This window comes from Halichoerus grypus, chromosome 7 (assembly GCF_964656455.1).
Source record: "Halichoerus grypus chromosome 7, mHalGry1.hap1.1, whole genome shotgun sequence".
NCBI classification, from domain to species: Eukaryota; Metazoa; Chordata; class Mammalia; order Carnivora; family Phocidae; genus Halichoerus; species Halichoerus grypus.
In genome coordinates this window covers 98609695-98636014 of record NC_135718.1, presented here as the reverse complement: position 1 = coordinate 98636014, position 26320 = coordinate 98609695, and the positions used below count along the sequence as shown (strand labels likewise).

At 42.8% G+C, this 26320-nt stretch overlaps 1 long non-coding RNA gene across 1 annotated transcript in view; it reads right to left on the bottom strand.

The window, feature by feature from the left end:
• The window catches only part of LOC144382485 (uncharacterized), a 50741-nt gene that overhangs the window by 18787 nt on the left and 5634 nt on the right, over nucleotides 1–26320 (bottom strand). Inside the window, exons 2-3 of the long non-coding RNA XR_013449480.1 lie at nucleotides 7767–7950; nucleotides 3972–4061 (exon numbers count right to left, since the gene is read on the bottom strand). This is a non-coding gene — a long non-coding RNA (uncharacterized LOC144382485). The remainder of the gene's footprint in view (nucleotides 1–3971; nucleotides 4062–7766; nucleotides 7951–26320) is intronic.

Sequence of the window (26320 nt, the reverse complement as noted above, 5' to 3'; positions counted from 1 at the left end):
CTTCATTTCTGGTTAATAATCAAAGTCCCCAAAATTATATTAATTATTGCTTCATCATTCTACATATGTGATGAGGAAAAGTTGTTAATTTGTTACTGTTAATTCCTGTCATAACTGATTATTACTGTTAATTATTACTGATTCCAACCGCGGTTTGGAACTACACTGAAACCTCCATTAGCGGAGACTTTTGAGAATATGCTCTCTTGGCTAGTGGAGCTTTCTGGTTAGCTGAGAAATGGCTAAAACACTGTTTAGAGCTTCCTAAACAATGTCCTATAGAACTTGAGAGTTCTGTGAGATGTAAAAAATGTTCTGCTAGAAAAAGTAGGGAGGAGAAAGAAGAATAGGAGAGGGAGGAGGGAGGAGAAGGTAGAGAAGGAGAAGAGGGGGAAAGGGGGCAGAGGAGTAAAGGAAAGATGGGAAGAGGGTTGGGTCAAAGGATGATGTCCATGCTCAAATTTGAGAAGCACTTTTTTTTTTAACTGCAGAGCTTCTGTACATTGTACATTGTAAATCTCCAAGAAAAAATTATGCATCATTTCCTAACCTTATATCACCAAGAATTTTTTCCCGAGACCTCTAATATTATAGATCAGAAAATTTTATAAAGTTTAAGAAATACTGTTCTAGGCTATTTCTTGTGTGAGAAATAGTGGGATACTCTATTTTCCGTAGCTCTTTGAAAAATAGCTTACTGCCCTTTAATTATTTGTATGTAATCTCTCCTATTACTCCCTATTCTGCTTGAGAACTATTATCCATCCCCTGGCAGAAAGGAGGTAATCAATAGATGTTTGCTTGAAACATAGTGGGTATTCAATAAATATTTGTTGAACTAGGGAACAAATCCTTTGCACAGTACATTAAATATATTTTAATGAGGGCCTTTATGAGCCCCAGTTTCATCTTCTGTAGAGGAGAGAGGTCTGTCTAGTAATCTCTAGGGGGTCCCCGCAGCCTTGATCTTCTTGATTCTGTGACTTCTCAACTCAGGACCATCGTGCCGAATAGTATCACCCTATAGAATTACAAGTAGACTTTTGAAGAGGTTGATAATTAGGATTCATCACACTTTAAAGAGCTTGCCCCAAAAATGTCTCCTCAAAATAGTTATCTGATATCAGTTTGGTCTTTTGCCTCTTCTTCTCAAAAACCAAATGTAGAAGTATACTTGGTTACCAAGGGTTATAGTTTATTTCATGTTAAGTCATCAGTTTTGGCTATAAAATACATTCCATTTTGATAATCAAAGTCTGGAGGCTTTCTCATAATGATTTCATGTTTCCACCCTAAGAAGTGGGCTGTGGAACTCATTGAGGAGAGTGCTTGATGCTTAGTTACTCACAGGGATTTTCTGCTAGGAATGATCAACTGAATAGCTTTTCTAATTTTTTTCTAATAAAATTTTTCTCTCCAACCCCCTTATTATTTCATATATTTTGTCAATCTTATTTATCATTATTATATCACTGGTTGAGGATTTATATTTTTATTCTTCAAACAATACAACAGCATGGCTTCTGAGAATTTAAAAAAAAAAAAATGCCCATCCAATTTAATCCCAGTTGTGCTAGAGAGATCTAATTTGCAAAATATAAAACAATAATATGAATATTTTGTATGCAGACAACATATCACCCAGAGGTCTCATGATTTGTAAGATTTTCTATTATTTCCTTGAATAGAACATCTTCTCTAAAGCAACCAAAGTACTCTGTAAACATCCTTCCCATTAGTCATATTCCCCCAAGGACAGAAACGAGTTGAACACACCATTGCTCTAATTTCACAAAGATAGAGAGAGAAGCTGCAGAAGCAAAATGATTTTTCAAGGTTATCCACAGTCCCACTGTGCTAGTGGTTTAGAAAGAAAGAGAGGCCTGGCTTCTAGCCAGCCTAGAGAATTTGTTCTCTCCAAGTCATAGTTTCATTCAAAGTACAAGAGAGCAAGAAATTTAATATCTGGTGTCACTGATACATCAGCCATATGAGGGATGGTATAGCAGCATTAATATGCAAATAGCTAAATATAAAGTGTCTTTTCTTACCAAGCACAGTGCTCCCAACTGCTCAGAAAAATTTATGTCTATATGAAAAGAGAACGAAATTGCAAAGTATAGCATGTTGCTCATTAATTTATTTTCATTAAAATTGAAGGGGGAAATGGAGCTGTATTCCACTCTTAGGACGAATCCTTGGAGTTTGGGGAAAGGGAAGAGAACAAATGTCCCTACAGGCATATTGTACCAATATACTTGCCCCAAATGCTCTCTTTCCAAAGGATTTAAACTTCTGAGGAAAATGACGATAAAGGGCTAAAAGGTAATCCCACAAAACCTCAGTAATTAGCCCTGCATCATTTTCTTCTCTCTTCGACCAAAAGCATTAGTTGTTAGAATCAAGCATGGAGGTCTTTCCAGAAGCTGGCAAGCTGGCAAGTGGAAATGGAGGCATGATAACGTTATAATTAGCTGACCACCTCAGAAGCCACTCCCCACGTAGAGAGAGGACTGGAACCCAAACCCTTCCTTTCCCCAGTGATCTTTGTGGATTTTGTTGCTCCATTCTGCACAATGAACGAAAATATTACCAGAAAACATTCCCTTGAGCCTCTGGAATAGGTGAGGAAAGTAGGAAAAGAGAGAAACAAAGCGCACTCATCCAGACAAGAGCAGAGATGGAATAACTGTTTATCATTCCCTTATAAGAATAATGAGAACTATAACCCACACCTGTTTAGTGCTCCACCACTTGTAAAACATTTTCCATTATTTTCTCATGTGATCCTCATAGCAATCCTGTGTGTTAAGTAAGATGGATATTTTTTTTGTTAAGTAAGATGGGTATTTTTTCTTCTAGTTACAGAAAATTTTAAACACAGAGAGAAGTAGTGTTATTAACCTGAATAACCATCTCTTGGCTTTCACAGTATAAGTATCTTGTAATACATCTACCTTTTTTCACTGAAGTATTTTAGTAAATTATGAGCACCATGGCATTTATCCTTATCACACCGAACAAAATTTATAATAATTCTCCAATGCCATCTCATATCATAATCGAAGAGCCTCAGGTATAAAATGAGTACTATTTTCTTATTTTACAGATGCAACTCTTTTGATGTAACAAGGTGAACCAACAGGCTTGAGGACACACAGATAAAAAACGAATCTAAGAACTCAAGTTTAAAAATTCTGATTTCTGGGTCCCGATTCTTCTCACTTCGAAGCAAAGTTCCATAGAAATGCTCTCAATTGGAATACAACAGAAAAGCCACACAGACCTCTGTGTAATATTTGAGCAGGAGTGATCTTAGTAAATGTGAACTGAATACATGAAATGTATCTACAACTAGCTCTTATATTGTTTTTAGGGCCTTTCTCATTCACTGTAGCGCTATGCTTTGCCCTCCCTCAACCCATTCTCCATTGTTCCTAGCCCAGACCCTGGTCAATACCACTCTGATCTGCTGGCTGCCCAAGTGCCTCATCCATATCTCCCTGTCCCCATCCACAGAGCCAACGCCATCTTGCAGCCAGCAAACATCTTAAGAAGCCCTAATGGACTCATCTCCCCGAGATGAGTTGTTACTCATTGTTACTGGCATCATGAACCCCTCTGGGTATTCCTGGACTAATACAGAAATAGTAGTATTTTGTTGCCTCATGGAATCTTAAGAAATTATACTGATGTCATGACTCTTGCAACATCATGAGCATTGGCAATTTATTCCCGTATAGCTCAAAGGTGAACATTCAATTTATACAACATCCCATCTTTCCCAGAAAAAAAAGTTCCTCTCCCATTTAAATCTTTTATAATCTTCTCCCAGTTTCAGCCCTCTCCCCTTACAACTATCACACATGCCGTCAAGGCTGGATTCAGTGTGCTATCCGAGCTTCACGTCTAGGCCAGAAATGCTTGCATTTTCTTCTTCTGGATTCTTGACATCTTTTGACAATACCTACCAGTGACTACTGAAAATGTTCTAGATGGATGCTGGTATGTTCCAAATCTGAACATCAAAGGCATCTCTTCGATCTACTCACTTGTTTCACCTAAATGCATCAGACAAATACAAAAATTATATAAATTTTATGTCACCCAAGGGAAAAAATGCAAAACATTCTAGATAAAAGGAAGTTCTGGTCATTATCAGGCAATTCTGGAAATGTGATAAGACAAGGCCATGTCACATGCCCAGTTTTGGAGAACTAGAGAGGAGCAAATTTGAGCAGAACAGATCTGATTCCAGGCCCAAGATGCTCAGGCAGGAATCCAAGTTAGCTCCCCTAGATCCATAGAAGGCACATTACACAATACTAATAATATTATTAATAACTGAAGACTTTATGTATGATATCTCCCTTCCAGGATTTGTATGTGTTGACATACAATGTGTAAGAGAATATCTTTAAGGAATGAATATCCCTGATGCTGGAATATCGAACACAAAAAACAGCCCAGGAGGCACCCCCGGCACCCTTGAAGCCATGCCACGGTTACATCAGCCACAGTTCTTGACTACAAACAACAGAATCCACTTGGTTAGCTTAGGAGGAAAAAAAGAATTTATTAAAAAGATATTTTAGTTCACATAATCATTGAACTAGCTGAAAAAAAAAACATATTAAGAGTTGAAGCTTCCAGGAATAATGCCCAAAACCACAGAGAACTGATCAGTGGAGAAACCACCTGCTGAGTATAAATGCCTGGAACTGGGATTTACTGTAAGTGCCTCTACCACCAATTCCGCTTGGATCTTTGACGAGGGAAAAGCTGTATGCCTATGTAGCATGTGCCAGCAACTCTGAGCCCCACAGCCCCACAGCTGCTGTCTTGTGGTGTCCACATCTGAACTGAAGTTTTATGCTGATGTCTGATGGGCAGAGTCCAGGCCCTATCCTAACACTTCCTGAGCACTCGCTGTATGCCAGACACTGTTCTAGGCTCTTGACAAGAACTAACCCATTGAAGCTTCGCAACAACCCTACGGGATTATTTTCTGATTATTCCTTCTTCTGGATGAGGGAACTGTAGCACATAAAAATTCTATCACTAGTCTAAAGTCATAATCTGTCAGTGACAGAGTTGAGATTTGAACTTGGACAGTCTGGCTCCAGAGCTCAAACTTTCTTAATCTGTTTGTTTTGCGGTTTTTTTTAAGTGATACCTTCACATGCTCGCATTCTAGCTGCGAGAAAACATGAGTTCTCTTATACATTGGCTCATCCACCCAAATCTAGAAAGTTGTTCAAAAGATGATGGGTAAGCATAAACATAAGAGACAACTACTGCAGATTTCTAAAATAGGTAAGGCTGTTCTTTTTCATGTTAGTATCCCCTGAAAGTTGCTCTCATGGTCATCACTAGAAGCCCATGAATGTGGATATGTCCCTATGTGTATGTACTGTTTTTTACACACTGTGACAATCTCTAAAGACAGGTGCCACTCTTGTCCCCACCCCATGCATTATGTTGCTCCTCTCATCAAAAGGTAGAACATTCTCCCAAGCCCTTTGCATCTGGGCTGACCTTGTGATCATCACTGATCAATGGAATGCAGCAGAGTGAAAATATGCCTAGCCTTTAAAAGGCTGGCACCTTCTACTTTCGCTCTGGGGGAAACCAGTTGCCATGTAAAAAGCTCAACTACCCCTAACCCACCATACAGTGAGGAAGCCCAGACTAGCCACATGGAAAGGGCACATGGGGAACTAAGGAGCCCAGTGGAGAGCATTAAGACCCTGGATATATGTTACCCACAGAACCATCCCATATAGCCCCCCAATCATTCAAACAATCTCTTTGAGACTCCAGACATCCTTGCTCTGACCTGTCCAAATTCTTGATCCAAAGAATCATGAGCAGGTAAAACGGTTAGGGTCTTAAGCCACTAATTCTGGGACAGTTACTCAGTAATAGATAATAGTAATAGATAACTTAGACACTAGCACTGTATCCTCTACTAACTATGTATATAAAGAAACTTTTGCATCTCATTAAGTATTCTTCCATAGCAGTGGTCAGCAAACTCTTTCTTAAAGGGCTATATACTATTTTAGGCTTTGCAGGCCAAGAAGCAAAATTGAGACTATTACGTAAGTGCTTATATAACCATTTAAAGTGTAAAAGCATTCCCAGCTGAAGGACCATAAAAAATCAGGCAGTGCCCCAGATTTGGCCTGTGGGCTACAGTTTGCTGACCCCTGTTCTAAAGCACGATTTTTGATGTTTGCTTTGTACTTCCTCATAGGAACTTCTTGTAACTTATTTAATCAAATCCCTGTTCTTAAGCATTTAGTTTATAACTTTTCACTATTTAGAAGTAAAGCTTCCACATGTGAGGGAAACAAGATGTCCCAGAATGAAGCATGTAGCTATACGGGGGGGTCGGCGGGGGGGGGGGGGCTGCCCGAAAAACATCATCTATGGGAATGACAGCAGGAAAGGTTTTTATGTGCCTTTTTGTTTTTATAAAAAGAAAAACTTGGAAAGGCTAAAAGAATACATTTTATATCTGGATTTTTACAAATAAAAATGGTTATTATAGTAGGAAAAAAAGTAATGCTTGAATAAACATTGTGAATAATGCATCAATAAATTTTTGTCCATATCCATGGTTATTACCTTCGAATGAATCCCCCAAGCTGGAATTGTTAGGTCAAAAAGGACACACATGATGCCAAAATACCCTCTCAAACCATTAGACTATGTGCAATCCTATCAGCAACACGTAAGAGAGTTCTGCAGCAGGTCATGACTATCTGAAGGGATTGTTTTTAGAAAAACTGTTTGGATTTCATATCCTTGTTTGAGTGTGAGCCTAATAAGTCCCTCCTCCTCCGTCTGGAATGATCTCTTTCTCCTCGGGCTTTGTTAGAATGACCTCATTTGAGTTCTGACTATCACTGAAGGCACGCCCACTGCATCCCTAATAGAGTTTCACACTCCCAGTGCCCGAGAAGGTGCCGGGAGGAGGAGGGCTGCTGGGGATGCTTGCCCCAGCCATTCCCTACCCAAGCACCTCACCCCCCTTCCTCCTTCCACCTCCCAGCAAGAGGTGGCTGACATGGAGCTGTAGCTCCAAGCTCGACAAACAGCCATCTAAGAGCACCTGCTCCTTCCTGCCACTGGGCCAGTGTCTGTCTCTTTTTCTGTCCCCTGGCTTCCCTGTGCTCCCTCTCTTGGCACGTGTTCTCTCAACTCTCAGCCTCCAATGGGCCCCCATGCTGAGCACAGCAGGACAGAGGACACGCGGAACCCTGCTGATGTGGGGCCCCAGACAGGGCAATCAGTCTGAATAGACTCGGCAGGCCTGCAGGCTCTAATCTTGTAACCTGGCTGTCTCACAAAAATTCGCGGGTGCTGACGCCCGTGGCCTCCAGTTATTTTTAAACCATGATAACTGCCATTACCTTTACCTCAAGGGCATGAAAAACAGAGATTTGGCAGAGCTGCCGCTTCTCTACTTCTCCTATCCGTCTCCTCTTCTGGACTGCCCCCTCCGCCCTCCCCGCAAACCAGATCCTATACAGTCCGCGAGATACTGTTCTCACGCCACCTTCTCCAGGAAGCCCAGCCTCACCTTCCCCCATCCGTTCAGCTCCTTGGAAGAGCAGGCCTTACAGTCTGTCCATGGCCTTCTCGTCACCTTGGGTTCCCTGGCTTGTCCCGTTCGCTATCATTTTACAGATGTCAGTCTTGTCAGTGCAACCAGATAGTCTCCTTATTGAGAGCATGGAAAAGGATTTCATACTTACCTGTGGCCCTTAAAGCAACTCCAGGCAATGCTGGGCGAATAGCAAGGGGCCCCATCAATGATGCTGACCGATGGGCCATCATTTTAGGATTCCACTGAGATAAACTCCAAACCGCCCGCCCCAGAAGTCCAGAGGTATGATCCATATCCAGCTGCTTGCAACTGGACACCAGTTTTCACTAAGCCTGGAAACAAAGTGGGGAGATGGTAAAATAAGAAAAGTATCAGATTAGGAAGCAAAAAGTCTGACGTCCAGTGTGGATCTCACTCGGGCACATGTGAATTTGAGCTACATCTGTAAAGGGAGGAAAATAATAATACCTTCCATTTCAATAAAGGTTTTTTTCTGACACTCAAATGAAGCACCCTGCTTTATATACATTACTTATCCAATCCACAAACAAATCTGAAAGATAAGCATTATAGTCCCCATTTTACAGATAAGATGATGATGACCTCAAAGTTAAGTAATTTGTCCAACATCACAAACCTAGAAAGTAAGAATTTGAACCCAGGTTTCCTTGATGCAAATTAAAAGAAAATAAGAGGAGAGATATATTTTTCTATTTTTTGTTGAAGTATAATTAACATATAGTGTTATATTAGTTTCAGGTGTACAATATAATGATTCAACAATTCCATACGTTTCTCAGTATTCATCAAGATAAGTGTACTCTTAATATCCCTCACCTATTTCACCCATCTCCCACCCACCCACCTCCCCTCAGGTAACCATCAGTTTGTTCTCTGTATTTAAGTGTCTGGGGGGTTTTTTTGTCTCTTTTTTCTTTATTTCTTCATTTGTACTGTTTCTTAACTTCCACATAGGATTGAAATCAAATGTTATTGTCTTTCTCTGACTGATTTATTTCACTCAGCATTACACTCTCTAGCTCTATCCATGCTGCTGCAAATGACAAGATTTCATTCTTTTCTATGGCCATATGCCATATTTTTTTAACTATTCATTTATCAATGGACACTTGGGTTGCTTCCGTATCTTGGCTATTATAAATAACACTGCAATAAACATAGGGTTGCATATATTTTTGAATCAGTGTTTTCATTTTCTTTGAGTAAATATCCAGTAATGGGATTACTGGATCATATGGTAATTCTAGTTTTGATTATTTGAGGAACCTCCATACTGTTTTCCACAGTGGCTTCACCAGTTTGCATTCCCACCAACAGTGCAAGAGGATTCCTTTCTCTGACATCCTCTCCAACACTTGTTGTTTCTTGCCATTTTGATTTTAGCCATTCTGACAGGTGGGAGGTGATATCTGGTTTTGATTTGCATTTCCCTGAGGATAAGTGATGTTGAGCATCTTTTCATGTGTCTGTTGGCCATCTGGATGTCTTCTTTGGAAAATGTCTTTTCAGATTCTCTGCCCCTTTTTAAATTGGATCTCTCCTAGATTATTGTAATCACCTCCTAACTTCTATCCTTGCCCTTCAGGATTGAATTGTAAAATAGTAGCCTTTCAAATATAAGTCAGAACAGGACAGACCTTGGCTCAAAACTCTCCAGTAGCCCCTGACAACGGCCTTCAAGGCTCCACCCAACCTGCCCATTCCTCCTCCCCCTGCCCCTACAATATCCCTCCGACCTCATTTCCTACTACTCTCCCCCTCGCTTGCTCAGATCCAGACACAGGGACCTCCTTGTCCTTCCTCAAGTGCTCCAAACATCACCCTGCCTGGGGTGCTTGCACATCCTCTCACTACTCCCTGATGGCTCTTCTCCCACATGGATCCACACGACTCACTCCCTTGCCTCCTTCTGGGCTTCAAATGTCTGCTTCTCAGAGGATCTTTCTCTTACTACCCTACTTAAAGTTGCAACAAGCCACTCCTGTTTCCCTGAACTCCCCATACAGCTTCTCTACTTTATTTCTGGCTATTTCACTTAGTATCATCTGACATATAGATTTTTTTTTTCATTTTGAGTATGCCCACATCCCACTCCTGCTCTGCCCTTGAAGGTAAGCATGAGGGCATGGATCTTTTGCCTGTTTTGTCCACTGTATCCCTAATGCCTAGAATGTGCTTGGCATGTAGTAGGTGTTGAATTGATATTTATGGGGTGATTGAAGGAGGCAAAATGCTATTGTCCCCCTAAATCCATTCTTTCCTTCCTTCTGGGCACATGGCCACTCAACTAGTGACTACGTTTTCAGCCACCTTTGCACCTATATGTGGCCATGTTCTTACTAGTGGACTATGAGCAAAAGTTACATGTACCCCAGTCCCAAGAAACACTATAGGAAAGCCATGCAGGCCCCAAGGAGCAAATATGCTCATACACCATTTCCGGTACAGCCATGGCAAACACAGACATCCCCTTGCAGTCCAAGCCAGGAGAAAAGAACAACTACCCACTAATCCTTACTTTCTCCCCATGTGTTTGAAATGCCATCTTTATCTACATGAATAATGCCCATTATACACTTGGGTTTATTTCTAGACTTCCTTTGTTGCTGCATTGATTTGTCTTCATATTCATGTACCAGTGCTAAAACTGTTTCATTATCTGCTATGACTAAGTTCTCCATGCCCTTCATTACACCTTTGTCAAGAGATTCATAACAACGTTTTCCTAAGAAATGCACTTTAGAAACATTCCTTGGGCAGCAGTTTGGAGATGGAGTGGAGGAGGACAAGATTAAAGCTATTACATTAATCCAGATGAGGGATGAGGAGAGGAGTGGTGGCTCCAGGGTAAGAGATTATCCTCCCCCACCTGACCCCCACCCCTCACACCCTGACCCTCACCCCAATAATCTCAGCAATGCTTCCCCAACCCCCAGGCTTTGACACTGTGAAAGTCACTTAGTATGAAGAGGCTGGGACAGATTCAAGAGGTATTCAGACATGCAAATGACTTCGCTCCTCCTTGGATGGCAGTGACTAGTGAAACAGAGATGATTCTCAGATTTCTAGCTTTGGCAACTGGTGTCATTCCTGGTATCCACGGAAGGGAAGCAGATTTAGAGAATAACTATAGTGAACTGAGTCTGAGAGTTTGCGGGCTATCCAACAGGCATAGTATCTAGTTGGGGAGAAAATCTGGGGCTTGAGAGTTGGACCTGCCAGTTCTCTCTTGATAATGGAGCATGAATTACAGCTGCCAAAAGAAGATCATTAGAGGAAGGCCTCGAGCACTGTCACCAACTCCCTGGGCTCTGACTGACCAGTAGCATTTCTAACTAGCCCAGAGAGAAAAGCTAGACTGGGTTGCATTGTGTACTCTGAAGCTGGACAAAATATGGAATCTGAATTCAATTATATCGGTAAATCAAATGGAAAGCCTGGAGTCAGCCATGCAAAGCTTAAATTTTATTCTCATTCATATCATGTTCTTATTGTTCCAATGCTCCCAAGCTGGTCCCAAATTTGTTATTGATTTAGTCTATGTGAAAGCTGCTCAGAGTCTTGAAATGAGGCTTGGTTCTTGGGTCATTTCAGCATAAATGACCTTGGAATATTTTTCTGCCTAAAACAGCTAAAGACTTTCTCAACATGTACTGATACAGGAAATCATCATTCATTCCAAGGCTCTGGCCCCAAAATCTTCACAGTTAATCCTTCAACCTAACTTTAGTTTTGGACATATATGTCTCCGTTTCCTCCTTTTTTGCAGGAAACAACATTATCCTATTCAAGTCTAGCATGATGCCTGGTACATGGAAGATAGTCCAAAAATGTTTGTTGGAATGGGCTAAATAAAATATAGATATCAATTCTTATAGTGAAGGGAATGGGAAATAATGGGGCATCAGGGTTGGCGATGACATTTTAATCACAGTATAAGTGGTAAGTAATAGGAATCCCATATGACTCTAATCTATGCCATCCACTATTATGACGATGTATGAATCAAAATACATGGATTATTAGGGTTGTTTTCTCTCTGGCTATAGAACTCTTCATGGTAGGGCAGCTGGCGCCCACTGTAGAAGGTATGTATGGTCAGAAGAAGGAAGTACAGCTCTAATTACTTTGTGATTTCTTTTTTGGAAGAAAAGTATGTTAGGGAAAGATATTGGATTGTCTGGCTGAAACAAACTGTATTGTTTGCTTGTGGGTGTTCATCTGCTATGTTATTCTTCCTTTCTATTATCACAGGTCATTATAAGTTGCCTACCACTCTGGAAAATAGTTGTCCTACCAAGTTCCTCAAATCAGAGCCTCAAAAGACTGAACTGAAGGTATAAGCCCATGCAGAGTAATAATATCAAACACTTAGTGATCACTTACCAAATGTGCCACGCATTGTTCTAAGTGTTTAACATGTATTAGCTTGTTTAATCCTCACAACACCCAATACGGTAGGTGCTGTTACCCTCCTCGCCCCCCATCTTTTACAGATGAGAAACTGAGAGACAGAGCAGTTGAGTAGTTTGTCCAGGCAGCCTGGCTCCAAAGCATGTACTCTCCACCATTATACAGCATGCATCTCCACAAGCAAGGTGCCAAGATGAGGTTTGGATAGGGTTTGGAGTGACTCATACTCACTCCATTTGTCACCGCAAATTCCTCCTCACTCTTCCCAGCCAAGAGTAACATTGGAGAACTGGCTTCCTGCTGGATCAGGAGGCACTTTTGATGCTTGTGTGCTGGGGATTCTGTAAGCCCCTGAGTCCCCTTTTGAATCAATATGGATTATTTGAGTTATTAAGAGCTCGAGGAGGAAACTCCATAGCTTAATGACAGACGAGGACAGAAATAATTTGTTAAAATGCTGAGTCTTCTACCATTTACTTGCCCAGGAAGTTTGTTCTTGTTCCAAGTGCCATCATTTGCAAGGGTTTCGTTTTTTTCTCAATATAATGGGACTTTCTGGTAGCAGCTTATTACAGAAGACATCCTCCAACTCTAAACTTTCACATTAGTTGTGTAAGAGGTGGGATATAAATATGGGTCAACTTGGCTTTACAGAAGGGAAACAGATCCTCTTTTCTCTAGATTATTTGACTTTCCTGAAGCTCTTCCAACAGAAAGCAGGAAGCAAAGGTCACAAATTTGATTTCTATTCTGCATGTGTCACCACCAGGATATCTTTGTTCTGAAGAAGAGCTTTCCACCTTCCCAGAAAGAAGACAAACATGTAAGGATTAGGTTGACTTACTGCAAATGGAATTCTTTACCTCTAAACTTGTGGTTCCCCACCTTTCCATTAAAACAGGTTGGTTAATAATCAAGGTCAACCAGGTCATCTCTTACTCTACAGGCACCAGCATAGCCCCCCAGCTTCTCTCCACAGCTCAAAGCATGGCTGATGGGAGGGGATCCTGCTACTACAGATTCAGACCAGCATTCTTTCCTCCCACCACCCCTTCTCATCAATTTCAAGTTAGACACCATCCCTTCTTAGTTACTCTATTCCCGAGAAGATTGAAGTCAAATGATCTCTTGGGAAATTCCTGACCTGTTAGCTAAGAAGCTGAGGGAGGCCCAGGCCTAAACCCAGAGAGGACAGTGACTCCATACCCTTTGTCACATGTTCTATGCATTCTATTGTAATATCCAAGTATGGCAGTGGGCATCCCACAGTTCTGCTTTAACCTCTAATTGTTCGATTTATTCTCAAAATATATGTTAAGTATCTACTACTATATGGCAGCTGCTATGCTAGGTGCTGAAGAATTGAGGGTGAGAAGACCTGACCCCTGTCCCCACGGAACCAATGGTTGTTCCTTATCTTTCCTCCCATCTCAGTATCCCACCCCCTTCTGCCTGAGAGATACCATCATTATTGTCCATCAACTGTCCACTGTGAGGATCTATTATCTGGAACCTGAAACGAAACAAGAAATGGCTTGGCCAGGTGCAGGGGCACAATTCTAGGACATGACTCTAATTAATGACTTAATTCAATATTTGATATTGGTAGAGTCTTCCTGCTTTGCAAAGATGATCTCTTGTGTCTCTCTTAATGCTTTAATCCTTAGCCAGTAGGTAACATCAGAATAAACCCCCTTGTGGGTTTTTTTGTTTGTTTTTCAGAACATACCATTCTTCGAACTTAACCAAGACAGAGAATCATATTCTGGACATTCTTCCCAGGATTGGCACCCAGTTAGGAATGCTGTTAGGCTTCTATCTTCTTTCATTTAATAAAGGCTCCTGCAGATCTAAGCTACAAGTCTGACCCCACTGGATTAAGAAGAGTGGATTGTATTTTCTGTAGCTCATTTAAGAGAACTGGAACTTGAATCTTTGACCTTCTCTAAGACTACAAGATTGAATTGGATGACTTTATGGAGGTGACTGGGATGAAACTTGACTAAAAGGCTTGTCCCCCACCCCCAACATTGCCTAGAAAATCACACAGCATGTATAGGTTTCCTTCTTTAGACAGAGCTAGTACCATGCAAATTTCTAAAGCTGGAAAAGCTAGCTACCATACACCTAATACTCAAATTCTCTTTTTTTTAAATTACCCCTGCTTTCAATAACATCCCCACTGCCCAAGTTTCATGCAACTAAATGGTGGTACGCCATACAATAGAGTACTATGCAGCCATTAAAAATCACATGTAGAAAGGCATTTATCAAGCATGGAAAAATGTTCGGGTATTTCCCCCAGCTCTCCAGTTCTCAATTTTATACTAAGAGTATAAAATTTGCCAAATATTTCGTTCTGGTCACTGTTTCCTGAGCATGTAAACCACACCATTTCCTGTACTGAGTCAAGGTTTATGGTCCTAGTTCTAAGAACTGGTTCATAAGTAATGAACCAGACTATTTCCTGTCAGACCAACAATAAGGAAATAGACTATAATAGTCCATTTCTTTGAGAAGCAGTGAAATGGATGTTTATCCATCTGATGGTCTCAAAGATGCAAACTTCACACTGGCATTTAGAAGACATCTTTTGGGAGGTGACTATTAGTTAATAACTTTGTTTTAGGGCAAGATATAAGCCCTGGCCCATCACTGTACAGCTGGGGTATCCTGAACATGTAACTCAACTCAACCTCTCTGAGGCTCAGTTTCTGCATTGGTAAAATGGGACTATCATAATACTTGCCTCATAGGGTTAGTGGAAAGAGTAAACAAATAGTATGTGAAGAATTTAGTATAGTACTTGCTACTCAGGAAGTTCTCCATAAATGTCAGGTATTATTCAAGCCTCTCTAACTCAATTTTCTCCTCCAGCCTATACTTAAGAAGGGGAAGGGGACAGGGGAGTTGGGAATCTCACCCTCATGAGTAAGAACAGAGCATTGTCACTGTCTGCAAGGAAGTCAAGAGTTAAAGGTCAGCTTTGTGTGATCCTCTGACTTATTTCTCTCATTTAGACCAGCATTCTGTCCTCCCACCACCCCTTCTCATCAATTTCAAGTTATACACCATCCCTTCTTAGTCACTCTATTCCTGAGAAGATTGAAGTAAAATGATCTCTTGGAGATCATTTTAGTTAAAAGTTCTTTCTCTTTTAAAAAGAGAAAGAAAAGAATACCAAGGATGAAGTTTACTCTTTCCACTAACCCTATGAGGCAAGTATTATGATAGTCCCATTTTACCAATGCAGAAACTGAGCCTCAGAGAGGTTGAGTTGAGTTACATGTTCAGGATACCCCAGCTGTACAGTGATGGGCCAGGGCTTATATCTTGCCCTAAAACAAAGTTATTAACTAATAGTCACCTCCCAAAAGATGTCTCCTAAATGCCAGTGAGAGGGGTTGTCACTTCTCTGTGAGATGTAGTGAGGAAGGGACATCTGGGGGCACTGTTACCTGCTCTGTGCCAAGTCTTAGAGGACTTTTAACTAAAGAATACCAAGGATGGGGGCACCTGAGTGGCTCAGTCAGTTAAGCATCTGACTCTTGGTTTCGGGTCAGGTCATGATCTTAGGGTTGTGGGATCAAATCCCACATTGGGCTCCATGCTCAGCATAGAGTCTGCTTGTCCCTCTCGCTCTGCCCCTCCCCTGCTCGCTCTCTCTTTCTATCTCTACCTCAAATGAATAAATAAATAAATAAAATCTTTTAAAAAGAGAAAGAAAAGAATACCAAGGATGAAGTAAGAGGGAAAGAAGAGAGAACAGCCAGTAGAGACCACAGGGCCTTGGCAGTGGCAGAAAGATATGGGCAATCTGAAGAGGCAGAGATGGGCCTGAGCAGTTGGCCTGGCAATCAGTGGGAGGAGGCCAAAGTAGGCTATCTGGTGCAACTTTTTCCCACTGGGAAGCCAAAACTACTCTTGGACTTGGTAAAATTCCTTGTCCATCGGGCACTTCGGCCAAAAGGGCAAATTTAATTCAAAGAAGTAACAATATAGGGAGAGTCTTTTTTTTGAAGGAAAGTTGTCTGCAGGCGCTGATGCAGAAATGCAGATGGGAGAGAAAATCCAGTGTGTCTGCTCTGAGAGAAAAAGACAGCTGCACCCATAACTCCTCCAAGTCAGACTGAGATCCCTGCTCTAATGGATTACAGAGTGCTCTGGGGCACAAGGGAGGCAGCTCAGGAGTACTCACCAAGAAATGTGAGCCTGTGTAAGGGGCTTCTGCAATCCAGAGCATGATACTGCAGAAGGGAGTGGGAAAGGAGGGGCAAAAATCAACACAAGATTTACAGCAAGAGCATCTCCTTTCCAGCACTGCTGACATGTCCTGGGCTTTTTGCCAGCTCTGACCATCACCTATTCAGAAACCAGAGAGAAAAGCAATTTCCCTCCCTTGGATTCTTGTTGACTTGTTCCTCCTTCTCTCAAAGGAAGGTTTTGCCTTCCTTTGCACTTTCCAAGAAATTACTATCCTGGGCTCAACTGAAAATGAGGATCATCTTATTTCAGCTTGTTTACAAGGAATTTGGGAAAGTCTGAATGATGACAACCCACCCATGACCTGACGGTATGTGGTGTGTATCTCTCTGCCCTGCCCTGTTCTGTGATCTGACTGGGCACCCACTGTGAGTGGCTAAAGGATTAGACTTCCTTCCAGCTGCTCTTAGGTCCACCCTTCTCCTTAAAAGCCCTACATTTCTACTCATGAGATCAAACTCTTTTTCAATTTTTTTTTATTTATTTGAGAGAGAGGGAGAGGGAGGGAGAGAGCACGCTCATGGGGGAGGGAGGTGGTGAGAGGCAGAGGGAGAGGGAGAAGCACACTCCCCGTTGAGCGTGGAGCCAAACATGGGGCTCCATCCAAGGACCCTGAGATCATGACCTGAGTGGAAGTCAGACACTTAACCAACTGAGCCACCCAGGTGTGCCAAGATCAGATCTTTTGAAGTCACAAAGATAAAACACTGTCTCATCATGGCCAATTTATATACTTATTCTGAGAATGGAGTCTGGGGAAGGTTCTGCAGGTGCTAGCTGAGCTCTATGCCCACTCACATATTGGACACCAGAGAAGAATATCCTGGGGAAATGGGACATGAGCCCGGTGAGCCTCAGGAGATGGGGAAGAGGGTAAATGGGTGCCAGGTCTACGTGGCAGGATTCATTCATTCAGTCAACATTCAACATATATCAACAGAGCATCCACTACATGCCAAAGGATACAACAAGGAAAAGACGCAGTCCCTCCTGCCAGGACACCACAGTCCACTGAGAGGGAAAGGCAATCAAAAGGTCATTACAATACAGCATGCTCATTGCCACCATGGGAGAAAGCCAATGTGGAATAAAATAACACAGGGGCAGGAAATGACTCCGAGTTGTGGGGTTGAGAGAGGACTTCTGGAAGGAAGGCAGAGCCAGAATTAAGAGATCCATGGCCATCCATAGTGTTTCCCTGGGCTGGATGGCAGAGGATGGAGGGGAAGGGCTGGAAATCAATACCTAAGGTAGCCAGAACTTTATTGGCATGCCACCAAGAACATCCACCTCTCGTTCTTAGCTTTTCTATTCCCTCCAGCTTGCTTGATCTGCCTTCTCCCATCAGATTTGTACACCAAAGAAATAAGCACTATAGACCTCAACGAGAACAGACCAAAGGGCTTTTTAGAGAAGCAACCTCAGTAAAATGTGCTGGTTAGTCCCCACGACTCTGAAGAAGCTCCCTGGAAGAGGACAGTGTTCCCCCAGCCGCACCCAGGAGGGAAATTAGGTACAACCGCACATAGACGCTCTTCCCCCCACTTCCCTCTTCTCTCCCCTTTTGTTTTGACCCTTGGGAGAAAAGAGGAAGAGAATTGAGTAGAGGGAGGTAGAGAAAGTATACAAGGGTGAAAATGAAGATAAAGAAATGGTGAGACATGAGCAGTGCTGAGCTATATCCTGCTCACATGCTCACTGAAAATGATCCTCGGGAACTTTCTTAACAGGAATATTTCTCCCTGCTCTCCCAGACCAGAGATAAGGAAGGAAGGTAAAGGCAACACACCTGACCCCAAAGCACTGTGAAGGAGGAGGTGGTTGGTCAAGAAGGTGGCCATGGTCAGCTGTCTCTCTCAAAACCACACATCCTCTCCCCTCCCGCCCCCATCCCTCCTCCTCCCTCCTGCCCTGGTCCAGCTATCTCAGGGGCCTGGAGTTCCCTGCAGTTGCCTCCTTCTCTGACTCTCTTCTGTTCTCTGAGGATGCCTGCAAAGCTGGAGCTGCTCCCCTCCAGCTCCTGCAGAGAGCTAATGGACTTCCTCCTGAGCCTGGGTGGGGCCCGGATGCAGAATCTTGGCCACAGTCCATTTCTCAAAGGCAGCAGGCTCCAGGCTGTCCATTAACAACAGCAGCTAAGATTTCAGAAAGGAGGCTGGTCAGTGTTGTGTGAGACAGAGAAATAAAAGACACACATGATCTCCTTTCTCTTAGCAACAAAAGAGCAACAACAACAATAATCCTCATCCATGAATTCTTTCCCGACAGCCTTCAGCCTCTCTCTGCCTCTGAGTTTCCTTCACACAATTGGTCAACATTTCACAGACACCCTTGTAATATTATCACCCTTTTAAAATAATGATAATGTCTACTAGAAGCCAAACCTTTACACCTAGTGTTTCTATATTTCAAAACCACACAATAAGATTACTATCTCCACTTTACAGATTATAAAACTGAAGCTCAAGTTCATCAAATTGCAAAGCCCGCACTCTTTCTTCTGCTCCGGAATGGCTTATTTCCCCAAGTGTAAGCACACTGAGGGCTTCTTTGAATCCTCTTTAGCATTAGTAGTGCCCTGGATATAGGAGGTCCTCAAAGCTTTCTGTAGCTCATGAAGAAGTTTGGTTGTAGAGGAAGATGTGATGAGGGTGTAAGTCACAGACACACATCTGCTTTATTATCTGCAAAGCCAGTCTCTCTTCCCAAATGCACGTAGTCATTAGTAGGAGGCTAAATCTAAAGCCTCAATAAAACAGTCAGTTGCTAAACAAAAGCAACTTAGATAAATCTTAGTAGATTTGCATTCTGCACTGACAAGGCATTGAACGCCCCCAAACAGATAGGAGGGGAAAAAGAACGGACGGAGCGGGCACTAAGCCAGAACCATGTTTCCCAAGCCTTTTCGGGCAATGACATCCCTGTGACCTTGCAGGGATAAGGAAGTCCCCAGTAAATGCCACAAGTCCTAAAGACTGTCCATATGCAGCCAAACGAGCTTCACGCTGATGAGCAAGAGACAGAATTTGAGAAAGAGCTACTTCTTATGTATTCCAGTCCCTTCAGTAATCTGAAGAGAAAAATGTGAAAAATAAACAAAGATGAAGGTCGAGCCAATTAACAGAACACAGAGAAGTGGACATAAGGCCCTAGATCCTAACGCTGGCTGGCTTCCCCTCACAACGTTATTTCCTATGAAGACATCCATAAAGAGCCCATGACCAGGTGCAAAAACTGGCCCTTAACCTTGACACAGGCCTTAGCCGCTGGGTCCTCCCGACACAGTGGACCACTGTCCTCCTTGTTTTGAGCTACCATCCTCTGACCTGAACATTCCCTTAGCTTCCATGTCAGAACTGTAGTAGTTTTCCTCAGTAGTTTCCCACACTACCTCCCCCCTACTTGAGGACCCTCCAAAGGGCGCAAGAGAGAGTGACCCAGAGGCCGAGAGCATATGAACCTCTGAGTCAACTGAGCCATTGCTGGTTTTGCCTAATAGGAGGGAGTCCAGACCAGGCCAGGGGGTGAGGTCCTGCAGCCTCAAGATTCACAGCAAGGATCTACCTCCTTTACTTAGAGAAATCAAGTTTGAAATAGTCAACGAGATTATTTTTCCTAAATATTGCCCAACAGATGAAACTATAACCCTTTTCCAACCAAGGGATAAGCTGTGCCTTTCACTGATTTGCAGTGTCTGACCTAAAAGGATGGTCTTGGAATAAGTTGGTAAAAGAAAATCCAGCCTTCACACCTGCCTTGTTTTTATTATTCCCATCCAGCAGTCTGTCTGTTAAGAATGCTCATGATATATGTGGCCTAATTCCTCAGGCACATATCTCCTCCCAGAAGATATCTCAATAAGTGGAGACAAGCTGTGCCTTCCAATAGTTGGAGCGAAAGAAGGAGAAAAGGTTAACAAGAGAAAAGGTGGGATCAGGAAAGGGACAGGATAAAGGAGCTCACAGCTCCTGCATGGCCAGCTCCCAAGTGCCGGTGACCATACAGTGACACCCCACCACGCAAGGGCCTCCTGCACGGGACCCCTCTGGCCCTTGCACATCAGACCAAGACGTCTCCCTCGTGGACCATGTTGCTATGTTTTCCCCAGACTTCCTCAGAAACTCTTCTGCCATTTCCCATATTTAAATTCCAACTTAATGCAATTTTATTTACTCCTTTCATGACAGTTTAAAATCTCTGCCTTGACACCTTGTCTTGACATAAGCTTCAAGGTAATATGCAGTAATATTTCTGGGATGAGAAGCCCTGAGCTGTGATTAAGTTTGGGTGGTTGAATAATTACCTAAATGAAAGTATCTTTTTTGTTCTGAATCCTGTACAATTCAGAGAGGCTTCTAATAGGCTAAGGGAATTTGCTCCTGGTGATCATTTACATCATTGTCTCCAAATTTGTTTAATCATTCACTCTTATGAGTGAAAAATTTTGAGCATGTGTCTCCAAAATACATCTATATTCACTTATAAATTTTAGACATAAGTCGTTGTCAGTCCATATAGCGTGTATTATTAGAGCTCAACTTCTTTCTTATTTTAGATACAAATAAACAGCAATAAAAATTCTGATACATTATTCCTGCAGTACAATAGGTTTTCATGCAGAAGGGATGTTTATACCCCACTTTGGAGGCTAACTACAAAAAGATAGGAGACCACTATGTGATCATCTTTACAGTAATAGTAACATTTCTCTGTCACCTCAGTGGGATCCTGTTCTGAGAGATACATGTACAAGGTTCTCTGAGCTAATAAAAAATGAATTCTCCAGCCTAATCTAATGGGAAGTGCTGTGACGTAAATAACCTCAAATTGTTATCCTAGCCATTAATTTCAACACCCTCTCCTGCCTTTGATTACATGCTTTTCAGAACAATAAAGGTGCAGCAAAATTGACTGGTTTGCTTTCCACCTCCATCCCCTGGTTTACCCCCTTAGGGAAATGCTAATGAGCCAGGACACTTGAGAGAGAAAGGAGGACAGCCATAGACCAGGCAGCAGTGTTGAGATCATCACATGATGTCACAGTCATTGTTACCCTCAGACCGTGGAAGGAGTCCACTCTGTCACCAGGACTCATCCATGTCACTGCAGATGTGTCTGTTCATAAAAAGGGACAGGAGTTGAAAAAGCCTGTTTCAGTGAGAAAAGGCAAAAAGTGAGGTGTCAATATCAGCCAAGGTCACCATTCACTGTAGACATACCGTGCCTCTTGGGGGGCACAGGGGGAGAGGGGTTGAGCTGGGTCTGTGGGGCTGCAAAGATGGACAGGACCCAGCCCTGCCCTCAAGGTGCTCACAGTCTGTAAAACCACTAAACTTAAGAAGGAAGGGAGATCCTAAATGTCTTGTGGGCAGGCTCTCTGCTCCCATAGCTAGTTATCTCCCTGTGACCTTGGAGGTAGGCACCACCATACTTGTCCTGCCAAGGGGTAAGGGGGCAACCGCCATATGGACCTTATATAAGCTACACAAACTGTGACCAGGAGGAACTCCTCATACCAATTATTAGAGTATTAAAGAGGTGATACAAACATCCATACTATAAAGTCTTCCTTATCTGAGTAGGGAGAAGAGCAACATCCCAAGGCACTTACAAAGTTAGACTGTTCAAATGCCCATGGAGACCTAGAACGGGGTCAGCCTCCCTTGCTGAAAAGCCTGTAAGCAAATGCCAAATACTACAGAACACTAGGGATTGTGTGAAACTTGTCATTCAAGCCATTTTTCTTTTTTTTTTTTTTTTTTTTTTTTTTTTTATTTATTTATTTGAGACAGAGAGAATGAGAGAGAGAGAGAGAGCACATGAGAGGGGGGAGGGTCAGAGGGAGAAGCAGGCTCCCTGCCGAGCAGGGAGCCCGATGCGGGACTCGATCCAGGGACTCCAGGATCATGACCTGAGCCGAAGGCAGTCGCTTAACCAACTGAGCCACCCAGGCGCCCTCAAGCCATTTTTCTAATAAAAGCTCCACAGTGTCTTTGGGATCAAAAACAAACAAACAAACAAACAGAGAGTTGCCAGGCATCAAGAAATACTCAGTCTCTTTGCCTATGAAAGCTCTTGAACATCCTGTCTTCCCTTTCTCGTGCCTGTGACTGCTCAGACCAGGCCTTGTCCTTCCCAATGAACAATGATTAACCTCCCAACAAATATTTACCAAACACTGCCTTGTCACTACCCTGAGAATATGAAGTGAGCTAAACAGACAAACACCGCCCCCTGCATGGAGCTCACATTAGCATATATACATTATATAAGTGGCAGATGCTGTAAGTGCTATGAAGAACAATAAAGCAGGGAGGGGGAGAGGGAGGGAGCTGACCAGAGGAAGGATTGCCACAGCCTGCAGAGACCCCTGTGGGGATGAGAGTCTAAGGCTGAGGGATGACCCAGGAGTGCAGGAATTGTGGTAATTCGTGTCAAATGGGCTCAAGGACCAAATGCACTCAGGTGCGGTAGTTGTGGTGATGCTGTGTGTGTTGGGAAAAGAGGAGTGGAATAACCTCAAATTGTTATCCTAGCCATTAATTTCAACACCCTCTCCTGCCTTTGATTACATGCTTTTCAGAACAATAAAGGTGCAGCAAAATTGATCGGTTTGCTTTCCACCTCCATCCCCTGGTTTACCCCCTTAAGGAAATGCTAATGAGCAGTGAAGTGGCCAGGACACCTGAGAGTCCACAGGGCAGTCTCAGCTCCCTCCTTATTCCTGGAAGAAAAAAAAACATATATATATATAGAGAGAGAGAGAGAGAGAGAGAAGCCAAGGGAGAACCATTGTCATTGAAACAACAAAAGAATATGTAAATTACTCACAATTATCACTGTCGATTACCTTAGAGTTATTATTTTTCATGATTTCAGCAATTTCAGCAAATGACAAGTTACTGCACAGAAGCACAGACTTTCCCAGCCTGAGCAATTCATGATGCTCTCTTCCCTCCCCAGCCCAAGTTCACTTTGGACAGCAACCAAGCAGTCCTGGGCTCAACACGCCATCTGGTGGTCAGTGCTGGGAATTCTCTAACCTCCCCCCCCCCGCCCCCCCACCCCCAAGACCTTCACTAGTTAACCCTCCCAACCGTTTTATAATCTATTTACTCAGGGGTATGACAAGAATGCTCTCTCCCTCTCTTATCCATCTCTTATCACTAAGAGTGTAGAAATTTCTACCACAAAACATCAAAGGTATTCAACTCTGGATCGCCTTCTCTTGTGTCCAATATTTTCTTAATTCTCTTAGAAAAACTTAGAATTCCATACACAGAAAAATCCCAATTAGAATAAGACCCAACGTCTTTTCCATGGCCATTCTACCTCCCTGACTTCTGTACCCCTTGTTAACCCCAGTCCTTGAAGATGCCCAAGCACATCCCTGCTTAAGGGCCTTTGCCCTGCATTTGCCTCTGCCTGGAATATCCTTCCCCCCACGTCTACACTGACTGCCCCTTACTTCTTTGAGGAATTCTGTCAGTTATCTGCTCCCTTAAAGACATATTCTTGACCACTGAATCCAAAATCTAATCTCTCACTCCAATCTTTTTCTTCAAATCACTTATCACTGCTTGACAATTATATATATATAATATATATATAATATATATATATTATATATATATATATAAATTAGTCATTAGTTTATTGCCTGAATACTCCTATAAGAAAGGAAATTTCTCAAAGGCAGAAACTTTATTCTGTGCACAGGTAAGGACCTGGCACATAATAGGAATTCTCCCCAACTTCCACCCCCCCAAATAATGTAAAATCTATTATCATCGCCAATATGCATAAGATTAATGCCTGCAGCAATAACAAAAGAAGATAAATTTATAGACTTTCAATGTAAATCAGATTTACAAAGAGCCAGTAAAGCCCTGAAAATTGCTGAGAAATCCTCTTCAGAATCTTCATATACCTCTTATCCCTTTTTAATTAAAAGTGTTTTCCCTCAGACACTAGCATTAAAAATAGACGTGGTTTAATCTTATTTTTTCTGTTTTGTTTAATCTGTGGCCTGGTACCATCATGGTCTTAGCTATTAATTTCAAATAGATGTATCCCAGTTGCATTTTGAGATATACATGTCTGGGAGCCTAATCACCAGTAAGTACACTATTTCTATGTGAAAATAGCCCCTTCTGGGTTCCAAATCACCAACTTGCAAATGACATTTTAATTATAACCCATCTGCAAACTGGGAACAGTCTTAAGGTTGCCTTTCACATTTTTAGGATCCCAAGTTAATTTTGCCATGAACTTTTCCACTCTACAGCAAGGAAAAAATTAAATGCCTGTAGCAAAATCAGCAAGGAGGGATATATGTGGCCCGAATACAGTTAGTTCCATTAGGAATGGGATTCAGAAGATCCCATGCTGAGCATGACAACTCTAGACAGCTGTGCCCATGGGAGCAAGCCATTCTTACCTTCAGGGAAGGAACAGAAGGACTCGTAGATGCCTTGGGCTCACACGATAAGGAACTAACTCTGAGACTCGGCATCTCTTGCGCAGCTGGTACTGCACTAACCTCACTCCTAGGCCGGCAACACAGTCAATGAAAAGTGTAGAGCAAGAAAAAAAACCTTCCCAGTTTGCGATCTATTCATCACTTTAGTTTAAAATAGCCTCTCTTCTGTTGTAAAAGTTTTTCTGCATGTAGATCCCCAGGCTTTCTGAGCTCCTCCCTTCCCAATTCACATTAATAAATTTCCAGGAAAAAAAAACAAATTCCCATGTCACATGCTTCCAACATTTTTCTTGAGTATCTGGTGTGTGGCTGGCTCCAGGCAGAGGTCGAGTGTGGTCCCTGCGGTGAGAGGCTGCCGGGCTGGTGGCACACTCAGGGTCCCGAGCAGTGCCTGAGATCGAACGAGTGAGTGGGTGACCAGTTCTGCCCAGGATGTCAGAACACTGGCTACGAAGGATGAGTACAGTTGGACACAGGATCACGAGAAGGAAGAAGTCCAGACAAGAGGAGCACCATAGGCAGAGACATTGTCACACTTCAGATCCTCTGCTATGACTGAAACGTGGAGCAAATATATGTGGATAGCAAAGACCATAATGGGAATGATATCATGGCATGGGAAAGGGGACTCAATCGGCTTGTGTTGAAAACCATGGCCTGGCTTCAGGGTGGAGGAGCCAGTAAATAAGGTTTAGGGTAGAGACGCGAGACTCGTTAATGACAATAGCAGCTAACCGAGTGTTTGCCAGCATGCCGAGTATGTGCTTAATCCTGTCCACAACGCTATGAGGCTGGTACTCTTCATGTCCCCCATTTACAGATAGGAGATTGACACCGAGAGAGTCTTCCTAACATCACACAGCTAGTAGATAGCAGAGCCAGAGTCTGAATGCAGGCAGTCTGACTCCAAAATCCATGCTTTTGTAGTAGTAATCCAGGGAAGGATAATGGTGACCTGGACCTGGATTAGTAGCACCAGGGAGTGCAGCAGGTAGAACAATGCCCCCACTCCAATGTCCTCATCCTAATGCCCAGAACCTGTGAGTTAATTACATGGCAAAGGAAGATTAAGGTTGCAGATGGAAACTTTGAATTCACCTGAAACTGGGGAGATCCTGCTGGACTCTCTGGATGGGCCCACAGGGTCCTCAACTATGGAAGAGGGTAGCAGCATAAGAGGACGAGAGAAAGGAATGAGATGATGAGAACAGGGTCCTAGCCTGTGACGTTGGTGGATTGGCAGGGGGGAGGAAGGGGCCATGAGCCAAGGAGTGTGGGTGGTCTTTGGAAGGTGGAAAAGGCAAGGAAACAGATTCTCTCCTAGAACCTCCAGAAAAGCAGCTCTGCCAAGACCTTGATTTTAGCCCAGTGAGGCAGATACGTCAGACTTCCAACCTACACAAAGGCAGGATAGCACAGTTGTACTGTTTTAAGTCCCAATTGTGACAGCAGCCGTAGGAGACTAACTCAGGGTTAAAATCACAGCGTTCGGAGAGCCAGTAGATAACCAACGGCCTGCATAG